Source organism: Pleurodeles waltl, chromosome 3_1 (genome assembly GCF_031143425.1).
Source record: "Pleurodeles waltl isolate 20211129_DDA chromosome 3_1, aPleWal1.hap1.20221129, whole genome shotgun sequence".
Taxonomy (NCBI): Eukaryota; Metazoa; Chordata; class Amphibia; order Caudata; family Salamandridae; genus Pleurodeles; species Pleurodeles waltl.
In genome coordinates this window covers 86,796,382-86,817,234 of record NC_090440.1, presented here as the reverse complement: position 1 = coordinate 86,817,234, position 20,853 = coordinate 86,796,382, and the positions used below count along the sequence as shown (strand labels likewise).

The 20,853-nt window shown below is 47.0% G+C and overlaps 1 protein-coding gene across 2 annotated transcripts in view; it reads left to right on the top strand.

Moving 5' to 3' along the window:
* Positions 1 to 20,853, top strand: part of ANO1 (anoctamin 1) — a 616,593-nt gene that overhangs the window by 255,027 nt on the left and 340,713 nt on the right. The window lies entirely within an intron of this gene.

Sequence of the window (20,853 nt, the reverse complement as noted above, 5' to 3'; positions counted from 1 at the left end):
CGCTGCGAGGCGTGAGGGGGGCGCTGCGAGGCGTGAGAGGGGCGCTGCGAGGGTTGAGAGGGGCGCTGCGAGGGTGAGAGGGCGCTGCGAGGCGTGAGAGGGGCGCTGCGAGGCGTGAGGGGGGCGCTGCGAGGGTGAGAGGGCGCTGCGAGGGTGAGAGGGCGCTGCGAGGCGTGAGAGGGGCGCTGCGAGGCGTGAGAGGGGCGCTGCGAGGGTGAGAGGGGCGCTCCTGGGGTGAGAGGGCGCTGAAGTGACAGTGGCGCTACAGACTTGAGATTGGCGCTGCTGGAGTGAAAGGGGCGCTACTGGGGGTGAGAGTGGCGCTGCGAGGGTGAGAGGGCGCTGCGAGGCGTGAGAGGGCGCTGCGAGGGTGAGAGGGCGCTGCGAGGGTGAGAGGGGCGCTGCGAGGGTGAGAGGGCGCTGCGAGGCGTGAGGGGGGCGCTGCGAGGGTGAGAGGGCGCTGCGAGGCGTGAGAGGGGCGCTGTGAGGGTTGAGAGTGGCGGTACAGACTTGAGAGGAGCTCTGCTGGGATGAGAGTGGCGCTTCTGAGGGTGAAAGGGGCGCTGATGGGGGGAAGAGGGACTCTGCGAGAGAGGGGTTTTGCTAGGGATGAGACGGGGACTCTTAGGGGTGGCAGGGCGCTGAGAGGGATGAGAGAGCGCTGCGAGGGGTGAGGGAGGAGCTGCTCTCGGTGAGTGGGACTCACTCCCCAGCAGCGCCCACTCACCTCCAGCAGCGTCCCATTGCTGGGGGTGAGTGGGCGCTGCTGGGGGTGAGTGGGCCGCTGCTGGAGGTGAGAAAAGAGCTGTAGATGGTTTGAAAAGTGCACTACTCGAGCGAGAGGGGGTCTGACAGGAAGACCGGATGCGCTGCAGAAGGAGTAGGGTGCACTGAGGGATTACTTCGGGGGTGAGAAGGGTGCTAGATGGTTCAGATGGGCTCTGCAGGGGGCGAAAGGATGCCCTCCAAGGGGCGAGAGGGGACCTTGCTGGTGTGAGAAGTGCACTGAGGGGGTGCCCGGTACCGTGCATGAGAGGGGGGTCTCTGCATGGGTCATATGGGGCATTGCATCGGGTGACAATGGGGGGGTTCTCATCTTAAGGGGTGCCATGCAGCTGCTGACAACAGAAGGATGGAGATATTATTGTGACACGGGTGAATGGAGAGTGTGTGAATGGGGCGCGCGGCGCAGGAAGTCACTGCGGGGAGTGTGGGGGTGTGCACGCCTGGCAGTGTATGGTACCACCATGTGAAAGTTGCATCCAAGGAGAGGAGAACCGACTGGGTGTAATTACTGTCTGCTGGCAGCGTGTGTGCAACGATGGGGAGGGGGTGGGGTGAAGGTGTGTGCGGTGTGATTGTGATGGGAGAGTGTGTGCAGGTACTGTCTGAAAATCGCTGCCTGCAGGGAGTGCGTGATGAGGTCACCGTGCACGGGAAACTAACCCACTGGCGAGACACGGCGCTGTAGACCCCTCATGGAAAGTGTGTGCAGGGCGCGGGGAGTCAGTTTGCACACGTGTCTCTGTGCACAGACAGGCTTGTTGCAGAAAGTCGCTGCGACAAAGTGTGTGCGGGGCAGCGCGTGCATGGGGGGGGTCACCGGCTAGGAAGTCACTGCAAGGAATATGTGTGCAGGGTGAGTGCGTGCACGGGGACACCTGCAAGGATGTCACTGAAGGGAGAGAGTGTATGCAGGGTGAGTGCGTGCATGATAGGTCACAGGCTAGGAAGTCACAGCAAGGAATGCGTGTGCAGTGTGAGTGCGTGCATTGGTGTCAATGGCTAGGAAGTCACTGCAGAGAGAGTGTGTGCAGGGTGAGTGCGTATATTGGGGTCACTGGCTAGGAAGTCACTGCAGGGAGAGTGTGTGCAGGTTCAGTGCGTGCATGGGGGTCGCTGGGTAGGAAGTCACTGCAGGGAGAGTGTGTGCAGGGTCAGTGCGTGCATGGGGGTCACTGGCTAGGAAGTCACTGCAGGGAGAGTGTGTGCAGGTTCAGTGCGTGCATGGGGGTCGCTGGGTAGGAAGTCACTGCAGGGAGAGTGTGTGCAGGGTCAGTGCGTGCATGGGGGTCACTGGCTAGGAAGTCACTGCAGAAAGAGTGTGTGCAGGGTCAGTGCGTGCATTGGTGTCACTGGCTAGGAAGTCGTTGCAGGGAGAGTGTGCAGGGTGAGTGCGTGCATGGGTGTCACTGGCAAGGAAGTCACTGCAGGGAGAGTGTGTGCAGGGAGAGTGTGTGCAGGGTCAGTGCGTGCATGGGAGTCACCGACTAGGAAGTCACCGCAGGGAGAGTGTGTGCAGGGTCAGTGCGTGCATTGGGGGTCACCAGCTAAGAAGTCACCGCAGAGAGCGTGGCAGTGTGAGTGCATGGGTGGTCACTGGCTAGGAAGTCACTGCGGAGAGTGTGTGCAGAGCGAGTGCGTTCACGGAAGGTCACTGGCTAGGAAGTCGAGTGTGTGCATGGGGGTCACAGGCTCGGAAGTCACTGCAGTGGGTGTGTGCAGGGTCAGTGCGTGCATGGGGGCCACAGGCTCGGAAGTCACTGCAGTGGGTGTGTGCAGGGTCAGTGCGTGCATGGGGGTCACAGGCTCGGAAGTCACTGCAGTGGGTGTGTGCAGGGTCAGTGCGTGCATGGGGGTCACAGGCTCGGAAGTCACTGCAGTGGGTGTGTGCAGGGTCAGTGCGTGCATGGGGGTCACAGGCTCGGAAGCAGTGGGTGTGTGCAGGGTCAGTGCGTGCATGGGGGGTCACAGGCTCGGAAGTCACTGCAGTGGGTGTGTTCAGGGTCAGTGTGTGCATGGGGGTCGCAGGCTCGGAAGTCACTGCAGTGGGTGTGTGCAGGGTCAGTGCGTGGGTGTGTGCAGGGTCAGTGCGTGCATGGGGGGTCACAGGCTCGGAAGTCACTGCAGTGGGTGTGTGCAGGGTCAGTGCGTGCATGGGGGCCACAGGCACTGCACGGGGGCCACGGGGGTCACAGGCTCGGAAGTCACTGCAGTGGGTGTGTGCAGGGTCAGTGCGTGCATGGGGGTCACAGGCTCGGAAGTCACTGCAGTGGGTGTGTGCAGGGTCAGTGCGTGCATGGGGGCCACAGGCTCGGAAGTCACTGCAGTGGGTGTGTGCAGGGTCAGTGCGTGCATGGGGGTCACAGGCTCGGAAGTCACTGCAGTGGGTGTGTGCAGGGTCAGTGCGTGCATGGGGGTCACAGGCTCGGAAGCAGTGGGTGTGTGCAGGGTCAGTGCGTGCATGGGGGGTCACAAGCTCGGAAGTCACTGCAGTGGGTGTGTTCAGGGTCAGTGTGTGCATGGGGGTCGCAGGCTCGGAAGTCACTGCAGTGGGTGTGTGCAGGGTCAGTGCGTGGGTGTGTGCAGGGTCAGTGCGTGCATGGGGGGTCACAGGCTCGGAAGTCACTGCAGTGGGTGTGTGCAGGGTCAGTGCGTGCATGGGGGCCACGGGGGTCACAGGCTCGGAAGTCACTGCAGTGGGTGTGTGCAGGGTCAGTGCGTGCATGGGGGTCACAGGCTCGGAAGTCACTGCAGTGGGTGTGTGCAGGGTCAGTGCGTGCATGGGGGCCACAGGCTCGGAAGTCACTGCAGTGGGTGTGTGCAGGGTCAGTGCGTGCATGGGGGTCACAGGCTCGGAAGTCACTGCAGTGGGTGTGTGCAGGGTCAGTGCGTGCATGGGGGTCACAGGCTCGGAAGTCACTGCAGTGGGTATGTGCAGGGTCAGTGCGTGCATGGGGGCCACAGGCTCGGAAGTCACTGCAGTGGGTGTGTGCAGGGTCAGTGCGTGCATGGGGGCCACAGGCTCGGAAGTCACTGCAGTGGGTGTGTGCAGGGTCAGTGCGTGCATGGGGGCCACAGGCTCGGAAGTCACTGCAGTGGGTGTGTGCAGGGTCAGTGCGTGCATGGGGGTCACAGGCTCGGAAGTCACTGCAGTGGGTGTGTGCGTGGGAAGGCACGGCGCAAAGAGCCACTGCAGTGGTGTGCAGTGGGCTGACTGGAAGAACACTGCATGCATCGAGAGAGTGCAGTGAGCTTACAGAGTTTAGGTGCGTGTGGAGAGTGCGTGAAGAGGGCGGTGGGCCCCCGTGTGAACACCGCAAACCTACCCTAAGTAGATGCAACAGAGACGGGGTCTGGGGAAGACATGTTGGGCGGTGTGGGGTTTTAGTAGGGGAAATACAGGGAAGCCAGATGACGGGTGCAGGGTGCTAACAAGAGGTGCTGGTGTACCAGCTGGGAGAAGGTTGTGTGAGGGGTCTGAGGGGTGACATCCTGGTGACACAGTGCAGTGACAGACGTGGGGGGCGATGTGACCTGTGAAACTCCAGTAACACAATAGATGCGTAGTGTTGGCAGAGTCCTATAACTCATAGGATTCAAGTGAGGTGTGCCCCGGGGTGCTAAACCGCGCTTTAACTTCACGATAACATCATAGGTGTTTTAAAAGTATGTTTTTTTTTAGCTTGTGGCCTACATTGTAATTCACCCGATATGACGTGGTTGCTGCTGTCCGCATTGTGCTCTCACAGGCGCTCAGCAGAAGTTTAGCTGCGCAGGTGGTAGGGGGGTCTGCAGGGTCTCGCAGCCTTCTGCGCTACGTCGACGTAAACCCGTGTATTTCCACCTACGAGGTGTACTGGGTCCTGAGTAGGATTACATGCAGCGCGAGTAAGCAGGGGCCAGAGACTTCCGCAGCTGTTTACTCCCGCAGCTCGCGAGCATTTTAACGAGGGAGTAATGCACACGACGGGGGTGTAATCTCTCTTAAACTCACAGCAGGCGGCACCTTAATTTGACAAGTTCCAAAGACTGCTCCGCGAACCACAGCAGAGAATCGTGTGCGCGCGCGTGCGTGCCCGCGCGGGACTTATTCTACACCAGCGCATCAGTTTGGGAGGGAAAAAACCTGCTTCTCGCAGATTTCCTGCAATTTTCGCGAATGCTACGATAAAATACCACAATGTGCCAAGATCTCTGCTTGTGGGATTTTATGTTAAAACGTCAATGTTTCTGCATCTTTTAATTTGTGTCGGTATGAAAAGATCTTTAACATACACCAGCTTTGATAAAGGGAAGGAAGGCAATTTTAAAGAGAAGTTTGCACAACAAACTTCAGCGCCGGTTGTTATTTGCGAATAAATATGTCTTGTTTGTGGCTGAAAACCGCTCCAATGCGTAACTGTAGGGAAAGCGAAAAACGCCTGATATACGGAAAGGCCAATATTCGTGTTGTTCACAAAACTTAAATGTGTAAAAAAACACCTTGCACAGTCCTAGACAGAAGTAACGCTGAACGGTCTGCCCCACGATAAATGCTGTCTGCGCCTGGTGTCTGAACTGGGTGGGACGGGCTCGTAAAATCTAGATAAGGCAATGATTTTGGTTTCAGCATGTAATTATAGCTCCTAGATATTCTCTGCTACATGTACATGCATGCAGTAGGTGGTGGCGGGGCTTGTGAAACGGTATTGCATTCTTGCAGCATGGCAGGGGTGTGTCCTTTATGGCTGCACGAGATGTGTACATTCCAGGGGATGCCGGGCCCCCTCTGGCATGTACACATCATATGCACTCCTGGGCATGGAGGCACTGTCAGGTGATGCATACCATGATGGCATGATTTTAAAGATCACTTTATTACATCTAAAGGTGTCTTGACATTAAAAGAGAAAAAAAATGTCTGACAATGAAAGGCAGTGGAGGCCAGATTTACTAAGGACTTGCTTGGCCCTTGTGTCAGTCACACAAGGAAATACAAGTCCTTAACTGGGATAAACTAAGTCATGCAAATCCACCTTGTGTGCAAGGGTGTCTGTGTTGGTGCTAGGCAGCACACAGTGCGTCAGCGCAAAGAGGGAGCAAAAATGCACCACATCTTTGTAAATATAGAGGCTTTCTGATGGCTCCCTTTCACGCAATGTATTGCCTTCCCGGCGCTATATGAAATGTTAAAAATTCTGTTCCCTAGATGGCTCAAGAAGGAAATGCACAAAACGCAAATGCGGGCCTTACTGTTTGACCCCAGGGTCACAGGTTTGACTCCCAGCCTTTCTTCTCAGCCTGCATGCCCCCAGGTTGATGAGTAGCAGCCTTGGCTATCAATGAACATTCTTAGCAGTCTTTAGGTGAATGTGTGTTCTGCAAATACTTGCCACATTTTTTTAGGCTGCATTAGATGTTGGTGCCAGAGTAGTATTGGATTTCACAAGACTATGTGTGATTTGTTTTTGCACCTAGGTATGTATGTCTTTCCTGAAACTAGTAATAGATTTTAGCATTTTTACAGTTTTGTGAATTTCAGCTTCACATTGGTGCAGTAATGTTAATTGATCATTTTGACAAGTGTGTGAGAGTGAACATTTTTTAGCACAAGTACAATCTCCCTGGGTTATAATTTCATCGCCTCTCAAATACTGTATGACTGGATGTAGTGTTGTAAATAATGTATGCATTCCCAGGTTTTTAGTGGTGGATGCAGAAGATTTTTAAATAAATCTAGTTTAATTAATTTAACAGTGTTTGTCCAAAGTATTCAGTCAAAATTGGCATGTTCATACAGTTCTTTTGGATCAATGTTGTCACACAGGAGCCACTCAGTACCTATAGATGTCACAGCGATAGTATGTCTGCACTGGAATTTGTGACTTAAAACACTAGCAGTAAAACAATAAATAAAGTGGCTCCCACAATAGCACTTTCCAGCAGTTGTATGTAAAATGAATGGGGGTTGTAATTTGCTTTTATAGAAGTAGTAGCATGGTCTTGCTTATGGAAACAGTATGAAATAATTTAATGCGGTGTGCGATGTTGTGTTGTGTTTTGCCATTTTGTGGCATGTTATCAGCTATTGTACAGTGCAATGTGTAGGGATGCACCACATATTGTGTGCACTTGTGAATGTGGTGGTGGTCACCATTCATTATAAATAGCTAGTGTCTCCAGCCAGGATACACCTGGGCAGCAAATTCCAGACCCATCAATCTCAGGTACAGGAGACACCAAACTTGGTTTTACTAGATGCAGACGCAAACCCAGGTGAAACCACTGAGGGCAGCGACAAAGCCTAAACCCCTTCCAAGGTCTCTAGAACCCAGGCCTTGCCACCTTCATTCCTCTACCCAGAGTACAAAATGGAGATAGCTGACAGCTCTCCAGCCAGCCCGCCCTGACATTACCTGAACCCCTGACATCAATCCCCACCAGCCCTTCTGCTGACATCTCCTATCTGCCATCTGTCCTGAGCGAGTGAAAAAAGATTAGATGTGTCTTCATGATCTGGGAAAACCATACATAAAAGGATCTGGGAATCCATGTGGTTATTCGTCATTCAGAGGACAAAACTTGGATTAACCAGAATTTGGCGAGGGGATACCAGCTGGAATGGACATTCTGCCCCCTGTACACATGCACAAATGTGGCAAACATAATGAGTGCCTTAATGGTTAGAGTAGGATTCTTTCTATCTGAAGCTAGGTCAGCTACCTTTCAGGATGGTCCATACTTTCCCCTTTGAGTATGCAACAAAATGACACATGAAACTGTTATTCACTTTTTTAATTCTGCCTCCCTTATGATGAGTTATAGAAAACATGTGCAGTGCCTGTTTTGTAGACTTTTAGATTGAATGCACACACCTTGTAAAGGAGGCCTTCATCACTAGATACACATACTAATTAAAGCCAACGAGTAAGCTATTATGCAGAATTTATGGAGTGCATGAAAGGGTAGGGACCAATTATCCCCAAAAGAATAAATATTAATTATCCTTTCATGTTTCATTGATGACATTATCTTCTGATTCTTTGATAAATTTAAAAAGCTGTTTTACTGAGCTCCAAGTATACTGGACCTTGACTCTTAAATCCTCCTTTGACATTGTAATGACCCCCCAAGACAGTCTTTAAATATGACTGTGTACCTTTCTCCTTTTTGTTATTTGAGAACACATAAGGGATGACTTTGAGCATTAAAGGGGAAGCGAGATCTAGAATTATGATATATGCATACAAAATGGGCTAACATTAATCTGGGAGTATACAGTATGCCTTGTCCTTTATCTTAATGTCTTTTCACGTTGCTCTTTTTAACTAATCTTAAGATCTAGTACTGAACTCAAGCTTTCCTGTCTTGTTTTTAGGTCGAGCGCACAAGCGCTTTGACCTGTTGTAAAAATCATGGTCTTTTAACCACGCCCACGTCACACCCATCACTTTCACTCGTTTGTGGGCTTTCCTTTAAAAAATCCTTTGTTATCATTGGTAAATGCTTTACGTTTGCCCCTCATTGGAGTGGCTTTGTTATTGCCTTGCAGACTGCCCCTGTTACATGAATAATTGCATGATTGCCGATAGGTCTTACTGCGAGCGAACTTCTTTTTCTTTTTGTGTCTCTCTTTCACGCTCATGCTAATGCGGCCGTGGAGGTTTGAATTGCTCACTCATGTCAACTGTTCTACTTTTCATTTTCAATTTAAGTGGCAAAAAAAGTCCAGTTAGGAATTTACAATGCTAATAGCTCTAACTTGAGCAAACGCAAGACCCAATGCATTGCAAATGCCTGTTTCTTCCTGCTTTCCTTGAAAATTTTATATAGTGATATTCAGTTTGTAATCCTGAAAGGCTCATCAATAAAGACTGAATTATTGCCTGCATACATAATATATATTTTTAGGAACTTTGCAACTCAGCTTTGATGGCAAAATCGTCCTATTCCCATTCAGTGATGAAAAGGCGCTTCTGAGTTAATGCAAAGAACCGCACCTAGGCATAGACATCTATCATTATCTTATTAGACTCCTATGCCACCATCATCATCATCAGCCTCAGCATGTTCCTCGTCCACCTATCCAATCCTGCCAACATCATAAGTACATCATAGGTACAGGGCAGCAGAGGTCCTGTTATCTCTATAGAACAAAATCCCCAGAGGAACCTTGATTTCTACCTCTTCAGAACATTCCCCACCACCCGTGGAAGAACACAGAATCCAAATTGTGCCTGTGTTCACTGAGCAACTATACACAACCACCATGCTTCTATCACTGAGTCCCACTACAACATGTGTGCTGATGATGCTCAGCCCCTTGTAAAACTACACAGAGGCTGACGCAACACACACAACATGACATACCATAACTGATCCTCCTCACCAAGGTCACCCACCACTTTATGTGGACAAGAAGCCTGGGACTAGCTTAGCAGAACACGCTAGCTCTCCAGTCATCTAGATGTCTGTCGCCACAAGGCCCTAGACTGGCTCACCTCCTTCCTCTCTGAAAGAACCCAAAGAATTTGCCTCCCTCCTTTCCGGTCTACAGTCAACAAGATCACCTGTGGGGTCCCCGAAGGATCTTCCCTCAGCCCCACCCTCGTCAACATCTGCATGGCTCCTCTCGACAACATCTTCCGCCCCCAGGGCATCACCATCATCTCATACGCTGACGACACCCAGCTCATCATCTCCCTCACTAGGAACCCAGCCACTGCCAAGAAGAACCTGCACGCCGGACTCCTTGACATCGGCAAATGGATGACAGCAAGCCACCTCAAATTGAACTCAGACAAAACAGAGATCATCATCTTCGGCCCCAACAAGACAGCATGGAACGACTCCTGGTGGCCCACCACCCTCCGACCATCCCCAGCACTCACCACGCACGCGCGCAACCTTGGCATCATACTGGACTCGTCTCTCTCCATGACCCAGCAAATCAACGTCATATCATCCTCCTGCTTCAACACCCTTTGCATGCTACGCAAGACTTTCAAATGGATCCCTTTGGAAACAAGAAAAACAGTCACCCACGCCCTCATACACAGCAGACTGGACTATGGCAACGCCCTCTATGCAGGGACCACAGCCAAGCTTTAAAGAAAACTCCAGCGAATCCAGATCGCAGCCGCACGTCTCATCCTCAACCTCCCTCGCCACGAACACATATCCCTACACTGGCTGCCCATCAACAAAAGGATAATTTTCAAAATCCTTGTCCACGCTCACAAAGCCCTACACGACACTGGACCGGCCTACCTCAACTTCCACATACCAACTCAGCAGCTTCGCTCCACCGGCCTCGCTTTCGCTACAGTCCCCCCCATCCAACGCACCACGTCCGGTGTCAGATCCTTCTCCCACCTCGCCGCCAAGACCTGGAAGTCCCTCCCCACCAACCTACGCAAAACCCAGGACCTCCTAACCTTCAGAAAGCATCTAAAAACAGGGCTTTTCAAGCAGTAACCGCCCCGCCTCCCCAGCGCCATGAGACCCTGGCAGGTGAGTAGTGCACTTAAGAAATTATTTGATTGATTGATTGATTGATTGATGTAAGTGACTTAGCATCAGAACAAGCCAGCCACTTCCACTAGTGCATACTCATAGAAGACTTCCTGTATTTCCAATGGGAGCTAATTTACATGTTTACTGCTGCCATGACCTCTGGACTTATTCACCAAAGATATGGCACTCCTGAATGGAGAATGTCTATTACCCAACCCTTTCAAGGATATCATTTAAAGTTACTACGAAGTGCATGCGCAAATAGAGAAATACCCAAACATTGTTATAAATGTAAATTTAGGGCCTAATTTGGAGTTTGGTACACAGGTACTCCCTCACAAATGAGAAAGATATCAAGTCCACTTTATTCCTGTGCATTATATCAGAATGCAGTTCTTTTAAGGCGGACGGGCTACCCGTCTCATGTGAGACAGAGCACCCGTCTGCCAGACTCTATACCAGCCCCTTCTTGTCTGTTCGTGAGCTCCTGAGATGCTGCCTTCTCAAAGTATATCCGATGGTGGTAGTGTGTCCTGTTAAAGGGTATCGTTATATTGGCACCAGAAAAGTATTGTAATCCCCATGGTAGTATGTGGAGGCGGAGAGATAGAGAATATGTCTGTGTGTGAGGTGTGCATCTGTGTGTGCCCTGTTCATGCACATGAGGGACCATTCCTTTAAGAGGCAAATCATGCAATATACCTTAGTACCTGTATGTTATCATGTCTTCTTGAGATATGCATGTACATTTGTAGGGGTGGTATGCAGAGCAATCAAAAACTGGTCATTCTACATTATGACTGGACGATCCCTTAAAAAGACCTTCTTAACGCTTGGGGTGTCCAAATATTTAATTACGAGACTGAAATCCCGCATAGCTCTCGGTTAGTAGACACCCATATTGCACCGAGATTTCTGCTTTTCCTAAAGGTATGCGTTTGCGAATTGTTTATTCACGGACAGGCACTATTCTCAAACCAATATTATTACCTGGAGCTGAAAATGGGTGTTCATTTTTGTGAATAACCGTGAAAAAAAATTCTGTGCAACATTGAAACGAAATAGATAGTGGCAATCTTATTTTCTCGAAACATCAAAAATAGTCATCCAAGACTTTATTCTCATGTCAAAACCCATTCCATGAAACTTCAAGAACTGCAGACAGTAGGAGTAGTTATGAAAAGTTTTTGCCAGTTTACGAAAGAAACCCTTTGCCCACCCCTATGTAGTGCACCACATGCAGGCCAATACCTCTCCATAATAAAAATGGTACTATCTATTAAGACTGCAACAGAGCAGGCTAGAGACTTCTAAAATATATAAACATATAAATTAATTTTTAAAAATGTGTATTTCAAATTGTGTTTGACACAAAGTCATGATGTTGAAATGAGTGATTTCATAAAGGCCCTGTAGACCATTGGTGTCCATCAGTCCTTCTGTGTCTCAAAAAAAAAAAACTGAGATGCTCCCTTGATCTTTACATAGGCGCACAGGGACACCGATGAATATAAGAGTAAAATGTTTATTAAAATTCCTAAATATTCACATTTAAAAAATACTTCTATGAGGATGAATCCCCCCTCACATGAGAACCGTAGGCATTTTTAGAAACAAACATGTCCAAGGAGCTCAGCAAATCACAATGCCCCCGCAGCCATGACAATGAAAGGCTTGATACGCAGAACTGTAAGAAAGAAAAACAAGCATTTGCAATGCAACGGGTCTCGCGTTTGCTTGAGCTAGAGCAATTAGAATTGTAAACTCCTAACCAGGCTTTTCTTGCCACATAAATTGAAAATGAAATAAAACAGTTTCACATAACCAACTGCACTTTTCTTGGAATATAAACTGAAAAGTAAAAGTAAGTTTCACATAAGCGAGCTGACGGCCGCCATCAGCGCAGAGCAAACACACAAAGGGAAATAAAAATTCACTCGTACAGAAACTTATCAACAAAAGTGCAATTATACATGAAACTGGCAAAAGTGCAATTATCTAGGTAACCGGCAAAAGTGCAATTAACTATGTAACAGGGTCGATGTCCTGCAAATCACTCGACTTCTGCCCAGCAAGATCGCGCTGCGAAAAAAGAGAAAAAGTAGTCCAGAAACCAGATGGAAAACGTGGAGCCTCGTATGTTTTCAGTACTTGGTCGCTGCGCTCGAGGAGGGCTAAACACGCGAAAAGGCATGACTTCTGCCTGCCTTTCACTAATGAAAGCAAGCAGATTTTAAAAGGCAAGCGCACAAACCTATGAAAGAAACTGACGTGACATGGGCGTGGTTTGAAGCCCAAAGAGAGATTACAACACGGGACGGAGTGCTTTGTGCTCGCCCCTAACAAGATGGAATAGGCCTTTTCCATCAATGCATTCAGAATCTGGAACAAAATCACCTATCCGTCAGAACTGCACAAACCCTCTTCCAGTAGAAAAAAACCTGGTGGTTCACCTTTTCAAAGCACATGACAACTCATGCAACAGAAAGCTTCTTAAACTTTACTGACTACAGGAGTTCTCACTTCCCAGGCTTATGAATTGTACAACAGCACACTCCTGCTTGGTGTCAGGTTCATGCTCCACAAATACCCACATACATATATACATACACACACTTACCTCACCATTTGTTACCACAGCAAACCATAGGAAAGTACTCCCACCAGACAAACCAAACAAGTGCAGTTTCCCAAAAACACAGCTGGTCCAGGTGACCCTCTGTAGAAATTAGCATCAAAACACTAGCAGTCAAAAAAGAGGTAACCATCAACATTAGGCATTAGCACACTGCAGTCACCTACAGCTATTGAAACATAGGGCCTGATTATGACCCATAGGATATAATGGAACTTGCAATACGGCGGGCGGGATATCGGTCACTTTTGGGATGGAGTAATCCCCTCCGCCAAGGTTGTAATCAGGCCCTTGGTGTTCATAGTAGAAAAGATGATGTGCACTCCAGTCAGTTACAGATCTTTCTAAAATGACTAGAAGAGGCCACAGGCATCCCACGAAAAGGATAAGTGTATGACACCCCCTACTCCCACCCTAGATCGTAAACTGAAATGTTCAATACTAACCTGATTTGTGCCATGGTGCTTCATATTTAAGAAGGGTTTGCACTTGCCACAAATCCCAAACTACAATGCAATCAATGAAACATAATATGTCAAGGAAAATGCTTCTACGGGCGCTGTGCAGCTGAGGACTAGCCGTGTAATGTAAATCTAATATTATCTGTTTGCTGCTGTCTCCACTCTACCTTTCTGTGCTATGGCAGCTTGGACAGTCTACGATGGCCAGCACCCCACAAATCCCATCCGGAAAAAGACCTAGACTAGTATAATATCAACTAGTATAGTGTAAATTTGTGTAAAGAGGAGGTTGCTTTAGTGGTTGGTGAAGAATCTTAATCCAGTCCCCCAAATGTCAAAGTCACCAAAGATTTCTAAAGCTCAAATATACCTCACATTACATGACATAGGAAACGACACCAGTTTGTTCATATATGTCACATCAATGACCATGGCCTCCATGAATGTAGATTAAATACTTTGGAGAAGAGCCAAACGCTGTTGTGGGCGCTGGTAGACACCACTGTGGGATATTCCATAAATGTGGTTCTCCTAGAGTCACAATTTGGAGAAAGGAATGATGGGGGAAATGTAGCAACAGATACCCAAGTTCAATGTGTGGCTGTATTGTGTGTGCTTCAGGACATAAGACTAAATCCATCGTCCACTGTATGATCTGCTGGTATCAGCATGAAGAAATCCCACCTCAAAATCTGCCTGTGAGATGGTGGGCCATTGCTAGACACACAGAAGCAACCAGGCCCTCACCCACAGTAAATTACTACCTCCAGACCCATATGGGCAGACCTCTTCCGGAGATGTCCAAGTGGAAGATATATGGAAAGCTCCTGATAACAGAGCGTGGTGTTCTGATCCATACATTGATGGGAAGAGAGAAGCGTTTTGTGCTTTGAATAAACTAAACCCCTGATATGAATAAAAAAAAACAAATACATTTACAGCGGGGTGAAAGAATGACTCTTTCTCAGTGTTAAGCTCTAATAAATACAAAACACAAAGAAAAACAAAATATATGGACATCCGTGCTTATGGCAAGTTGGATGCACAAAATATGACATGCTAATTCTTTAACATTAAACGGTGCGCTTCTTGTTTTATTTCACTGTTAAATCCAATTATTTCATTCTGAAAGAATTGCACTTGTTCGCAGTGCACTCAGGATTCTGATATTTCACATCTGTGTTTTTAAAGGGTTGATTTCTCAATTAATGATGAACTGTAAATTACCTTCTCTTAAGACATTAGTGTAATAATTATTTAATTGACTCAACTGCCGAAGGGGATCTTGTAAGTCATGAACCCAGAAAGTGTCAGGAACACAAAAACACTAGCAGTGAGCTTTGATTGCAACGGGTGTGCACATTTAGACTGCATTTCTGGTAATTGCACCACTGTGCATGTTTAACACAAACTAATTTACCCAAAGAGGCAGCAAGTTTTTGCCAAGAACAGTTTAAAAAAAATGTGTTCTTGCAATTCATTTCTGAAAAGAAAAATGTTGTTACTTAATCACATTTTGTATGGAATCCGATGGGTGTGTATTGTTTTCTTTATTAAATTATATAGTTCTGTTTCATAGTACATTGAACTTTTGTAGCAATATATAAGGTTGTAAAACTGATATAATATAGAATACATAAAAATATTGCCGAACGTGCTGCAAGCATTATCTTTATGTACAGGGGGCATATTTACAAGGGGCTTGTGCCGCAGGTGCATCACTTTTTTTGACGCACAGGCGGCGCAGGCTGCAAGGCCACGCACAGCCACTTTGTGTGGCTTTTGATGGCCTTGTAGATATGGAGTAAGGTAACACAGCGCAAGTTGCTGGTTGCCTTACTCTGCGTCAAAGAGGCATCCAGTGGGGGCTGCAGTGGGTTTTTCCATGCAACACTCATGAATATTGATGAATTCCCAGATTTTCAAGGATTTGTAAACCTGGGAATGCGTCAAAAGCCTACGCCTCCACAGGGGACGCGTAACGAGAAGAAATAACTTTATTTCTCCTCGTTTTTTACCTCTTTCTATGTGTGCTGCATCCTGCAGCACGCATAGAAGGAGGAAAATGCCTCCATTGATTGTTTTTGTGCAGAAAGGTGAGCCTTTCTGCACAAAAACAATCATTCCTGCAATGCAGACACCCTTGCACCTTGGCTGGTTGGCGCATGGCAGCCAATTGTGCACCAGCACAGTGGAAGAGGACATGAATGTGCCATATCTCATAGATACAGCGTTTACCTGCCCTTTTCTTTTGACGCAGGGCAGTGCAGCAAGAAGCCTTGCGGTGCTGTGCTGTGACAAAACATGTTAAATGAGCATCTCACTATTCAGTATACGTTCTGTTGAACATGCTGCACAACCTAGCCATCTCTTCCTCATGAACTTCTCTTGCTTTGTTGGATATCTCCAGTGCACTTTAGAGTTGTGCCAAATTGTTTTAGTGAATATTTCTAGTACTTCAGTGTTAAATGATTTTCAGGGGTGTAGGCTTAACAAGGTGTCCGGGGTGTGACACCCCCCACATAAATGCATTCTTGGCTTGGCATTTGCAGTTGGGGGTTCTAAGTGGGGTCTGCGATGTCTTTGTTGCTTTTTCTTGTTGTTCTGATTTCAGTTAGATGTTTTACCTTATTAATGTTTGGGATCAAGAACTTATATTTATGTAATGATCGGTTTATCAAAAAAGTTGCAACTCTGGACAAGTAGAAGTACTGTTTGAATACATGCAAACTTACTACTTTTTAGAATTCACAGACATTGACAGTAGTACTCCCGAAAAGCTGTGCCACTCTCAGGTTTCCAGATATACAATAGGCAATGAAAGGCGCAAAAAGGTGAAGGAACAAATGCGTGCAAGTAGAGCCAATCCCTCAGGGTAGCATTCCAAACCATCATTTTTGCCCACTGTGCCACTCTAGATGGAGGCACTGATTTGGGGGAGGTAGGCAGACAAGGAGGCAGAGAACTTTACTTTCTCCATCCTGTCTTTACTCAGCCCATCAAATTTAGAGATGACTGTTGGCTCCACAGACATCTCTATAAATTGGCATAAACTACCACCATGGTGGTTCCTGTCAATGGAGGAAAGGTTTGACGAGTGACTCCGTAAAATATGATGGCTGGCCGTCACACTTTTGCAAAGTTTTCATTTTGGAAAAACAAATTCTCAAAGCGGAAGTTTGTTTCTGAAAAATAAAAAAAAATAGTGACCCTTAAATTACGGGAGATTTCTTCCATGATGTGAGGGTCTTTTTTCACCTACTCCATTGGAGGAAGGTTTACACCAACGGAGTAAATTTTACTCTGCTTAAAACTTGAGGTCTGTCTAACTCAAAATCAGTCAGGCAGACCTTGAGTTAGATGGACAGGGTGCTCCATCGCGGTTGCAATAGAGTTCCTGTCTGCCAAACTCTAAATCAGTCCCAGATGTCTACCTACTACAAACCAATATTGACTTTTTCCCATGCAAACAGTCCATCCCAAATCTTGTTCATCTCACCCATTCACCCTGCGACCCACTGCAGTTGTAGTTGGGAAATTTGGGATTCACAGACTACCTACACCCCAGCTGATTGTATTTTCTAATCGGAAAAAAAGCAATTTTATGCGGTTTGTGCATTACAAGTCCATCTGAAGCTCTACTGATTTAAAATGGTACCTGAAGTTATGCCTGGGTCTAGAGGCCACATCTTTGATGCAGTAAAGGCATTAAAGGGATAAAGCGAATCTGCAGGATTGTGCTAATGGGATGGAAACAATTACATTTGGATAGTTTATGGGAAAGGAGAGTGAAGACAGTGCATGTAGTTTGGACAAATAAGTACTTCCAGGATCCAAAGGCATAAGAGGCATTTACCATATTATTTTTGGTGTATTGCTCTGGAACAAGGGTTGGTGAAAACAACTTTTGGGGGGTTTAGCAGTTATATATGGAAATTCTTCCTACAGAGGGGGGCACATTCTTGGAACAGTCTTATAAAATGGTGGTTGCTCCAAATGATCATAAAATTAAACAAGCATTGGCAAAGTCGATTTGTCAGGTGCTGACTGCCAGCCTCTTTTGTTTTATATTTTTCGGAAAAAGAAACGTAATTGCCAATAGAGAATAAAAAGCATTGGCTAAAGAAAAAAATATTTTTGGTCTCAAAAAGCTCACACACAATGAAAGGTACCACTTTGTGTACGGATGTGCTCTTGTGAAAGAGTAGACTGCTGTCACAGTGAAGTCAGCCAATGGCTAAACTGGGCTGACCTATTGCCCTGTGCTGCATGCTGTACTAGGTGGAAGAAAAAAGTGAATGGCATACCAGCAGACCAATGAATGGCTCTTTAAGTAAGTACATTATACAACTGAGTTTAATAAAAATCAAAAGGTTTTGGCGTCAAAAAGAAGCAATCTTACAGTAACTACTGGTGACAAATTAGAGCGGTCCAGTGAGGGGATGGACTAGGCGCACAGCGAGCGCCTACTTTGATGTATGTGTGACTATAAGGGGACGCTCCCCCTCCTGGAGTTTTGGGGCAAGTAGCCTTTAGACTTGGGGCCTACACTAAGTAGTTCCTCGCTTCAGGTAGGCCGCATCAATTCTCACTATATTTTACCCACACTCTTATTGAGTGTAGGATGTTTTTCTTTGCAATGCATGACTTTAAGGGATCCTAGGCCCTGAAGAATTCATTATAAGTGAACCCCATACTCTTTTGTGTTTTTGGACAAATTATTGCCCACTGTGTAACAGCAGGTAGAGTAATGGACAGTCAGTCAGTCAGGGATAATCTGTTGTCATTACACCTGGTTATGTAGTGGAATTATACCCCACTCTTGAACGCCAAGTAGAAGAGACACATACTCATTAGGCGGCATCACATAAGAATGGGTTAAGTAGCATCACATAAGAATGGGTTAAGTACTTTACATTCTGCTGCTTACTTAATGTCTAATTCAGATGGAGATGTTACAGTCCAAGAACTCCTGGTGAGCAATTGTCATTGTTGGATATACGTGCGGCTGTGAGTCATTCCGCCATGTACAATCTCATGAATGCAGAGGGTGTGCAGGGCTCGAGGTCTGCGTGGAAATAAAGACTCAGCACGGCGGGACGTGCCAGCGTCAGGGGGTAAAAAGAGGACACGTCCTGTTGAACAGGGACAGCTGGGCCTGCCTGGATGGCTTTCCTATCTGTGCCCTTTTCACTGGCTTCGTCACTGGTTCTACAGTGCCAGGGCGCCTGCAAACCATCTGTCTGCAGAACAAGTTTTGGCATCGCCCAGCACGGGGTCCCCCAGACTGAGACACATAATGCATCATTTAGCACCTTTTAATTCACTCTTACCGACCTTTGGCTCTTGGGATGGGCATTTGCGTGGAAACTTAAGACATTTCCAATGCATTTGCTATAAAATGTAAATGCAGCAAGTGCTAAAAATGTTAGGACCTAAATGATAAAAATGTATACCTTTCTATTCTATTCTATTTCATTTCATTCTGTTCCGTTCTGTTCCGTTCCATTCCGTTCCCTTCTCTTCTTTTTTATTCTATTCTATTCCGTTCTATTCTGATCTGTTCTACTCTGTTCTATTCTATTCCTTTCTGGTCTATTCTATTCTGTTCTGTTCTATTCTATTCTATTCTGGTCTGTTCCGTTTTGTTCTATTCTATTCTATTCTGTTCTATTCTATTCACATTTATATAGCGAATGGCTACCCGTGGGCATCCCATCACTGGCAAACGCAACACAGAATCTAACTGCAATGTTTCGGGGGGCAGATCAGTTGTTGAATAACCATGGTTTTAGCATTTTGTGGAACCTGAGTTCATTGTCAGTGAGTCTCAGAGTGAGGGGTAGGGCATTCCATAGCTTAGCCACAGTGTAGCCAAAGAAGCGCCCTCCGTTTCTCGATCTTCAGATGGAAGGAACCGCAGCGACACAGGTGTTGGAGGATCGGAGAGTTCTATTTGGCATGTACAGAAAGATAAGTGGTCTGAGGATGGAGGAGCCTTTTTGTTGAAAGGCCCTATGGGCGATGTATAGAGCTTTAAATTTAACCCTCTACTCAAGGGGAAGGCAGTGTAGAGTGGCTAAGGCCCGCTGAGCTGAGTTGCGCCTAGGGATGTTGAGGAGGACTCGAGCAGATGCATTCTGAACCACCTACAATTTTTGGGTCACAGCTCAAAGCATCCAGGTATAGCAAATCCCCCTAGTTCAGCCGGGAGAGAATTAATGTCTGGACTACATGCCTCCTAGGGAAGAGGAAAAGCAGGTGTAGTATTTTATGCATCATTCTTAAAATGTCGAAGCAGCAGGCAGAAGGTTTAGGGGCCTGGACTTCCATGCTTAGTGATTTGCAATGGGACACAATTCTCCATCTGACTTCCATGCTTAGTGATTTCCAATGGGACACAATTCTCCATCTGACTTAGTGATTTGCAATGGGACACAATTCTCCATCTGACTTCCATGCTTAGTGATTTGCAATGGGACACAATTCTCCATCTGACTTCCAGGCTTAGTGATTTGCAATGGGACACAATTCTCCATCTGACTTCCATGCTTAGTGATTTGCAATGGGACACAATTTTCCATCTGGCTTCCATGCTTAGTGATTTGCAATGGGACACAATTCTCCATCTGACTTCAATGCTTAGTGATTTCCAATGGGACACAATTCTCCATGTGACTTCCATGCTTAGTGATTTGAAATGGGACACAATTCTCCATCTGACTTCCATGCTTAGTGATTTGCAATGGGACACAATTCTCCATCTGGCTTCCATGCTTAGTGATTTGCAATGGGACACAATTCTCCATCTGACTTCCATGCTTAGTGGTTTGCAATGGGACACAATTCTCCATCTGGCTTCCATGCTTAGTGATTTGGAATGGGACACAATTCTCCCCCTGACTTCCATGCTTACTGATTTGCAGTGGGACACCATTTTCCATCTGACTTCCATGCTTAGTGATTTGCAATGGGACACAATTCTCCATGTGACTTCCATGCTTAGTGATTTCCAATGGGACACAATTCTCCATGTGACTTCCATGCTTAGTGATTTGAAATGGGACACAATTCTCCATCTGACTTCCATGCTTAGTGATTTGCAATGGTACACAATTCTCCATCTGACTTCCATGCTTAGTGATTTCCAATGGGACACAATTCTCCATCTGACTTAGTGATTTGCAATGGGACACAATTCTCCATCTGACTTCCATGCTTAGTGATTTCCAGTGGGACACAATTCTCCATCTGACTTAGTGATTTGCAATGGGACACAATTCTCCATCTGACTTCCATGCTTAGTGATTTGCTATGGGACACAATTCTCCATCTGACTTCCATGCTTAGTGATTTGCAATGGGACACAATTCTCCATCTGACTTCCATGCTTAGTGATTTGCAATGGGACACAATTCTCCATCTGGCTTCCATGCTTAGTGATTTGCAATGGGACACAATTCTCCATCTGACTTCAAT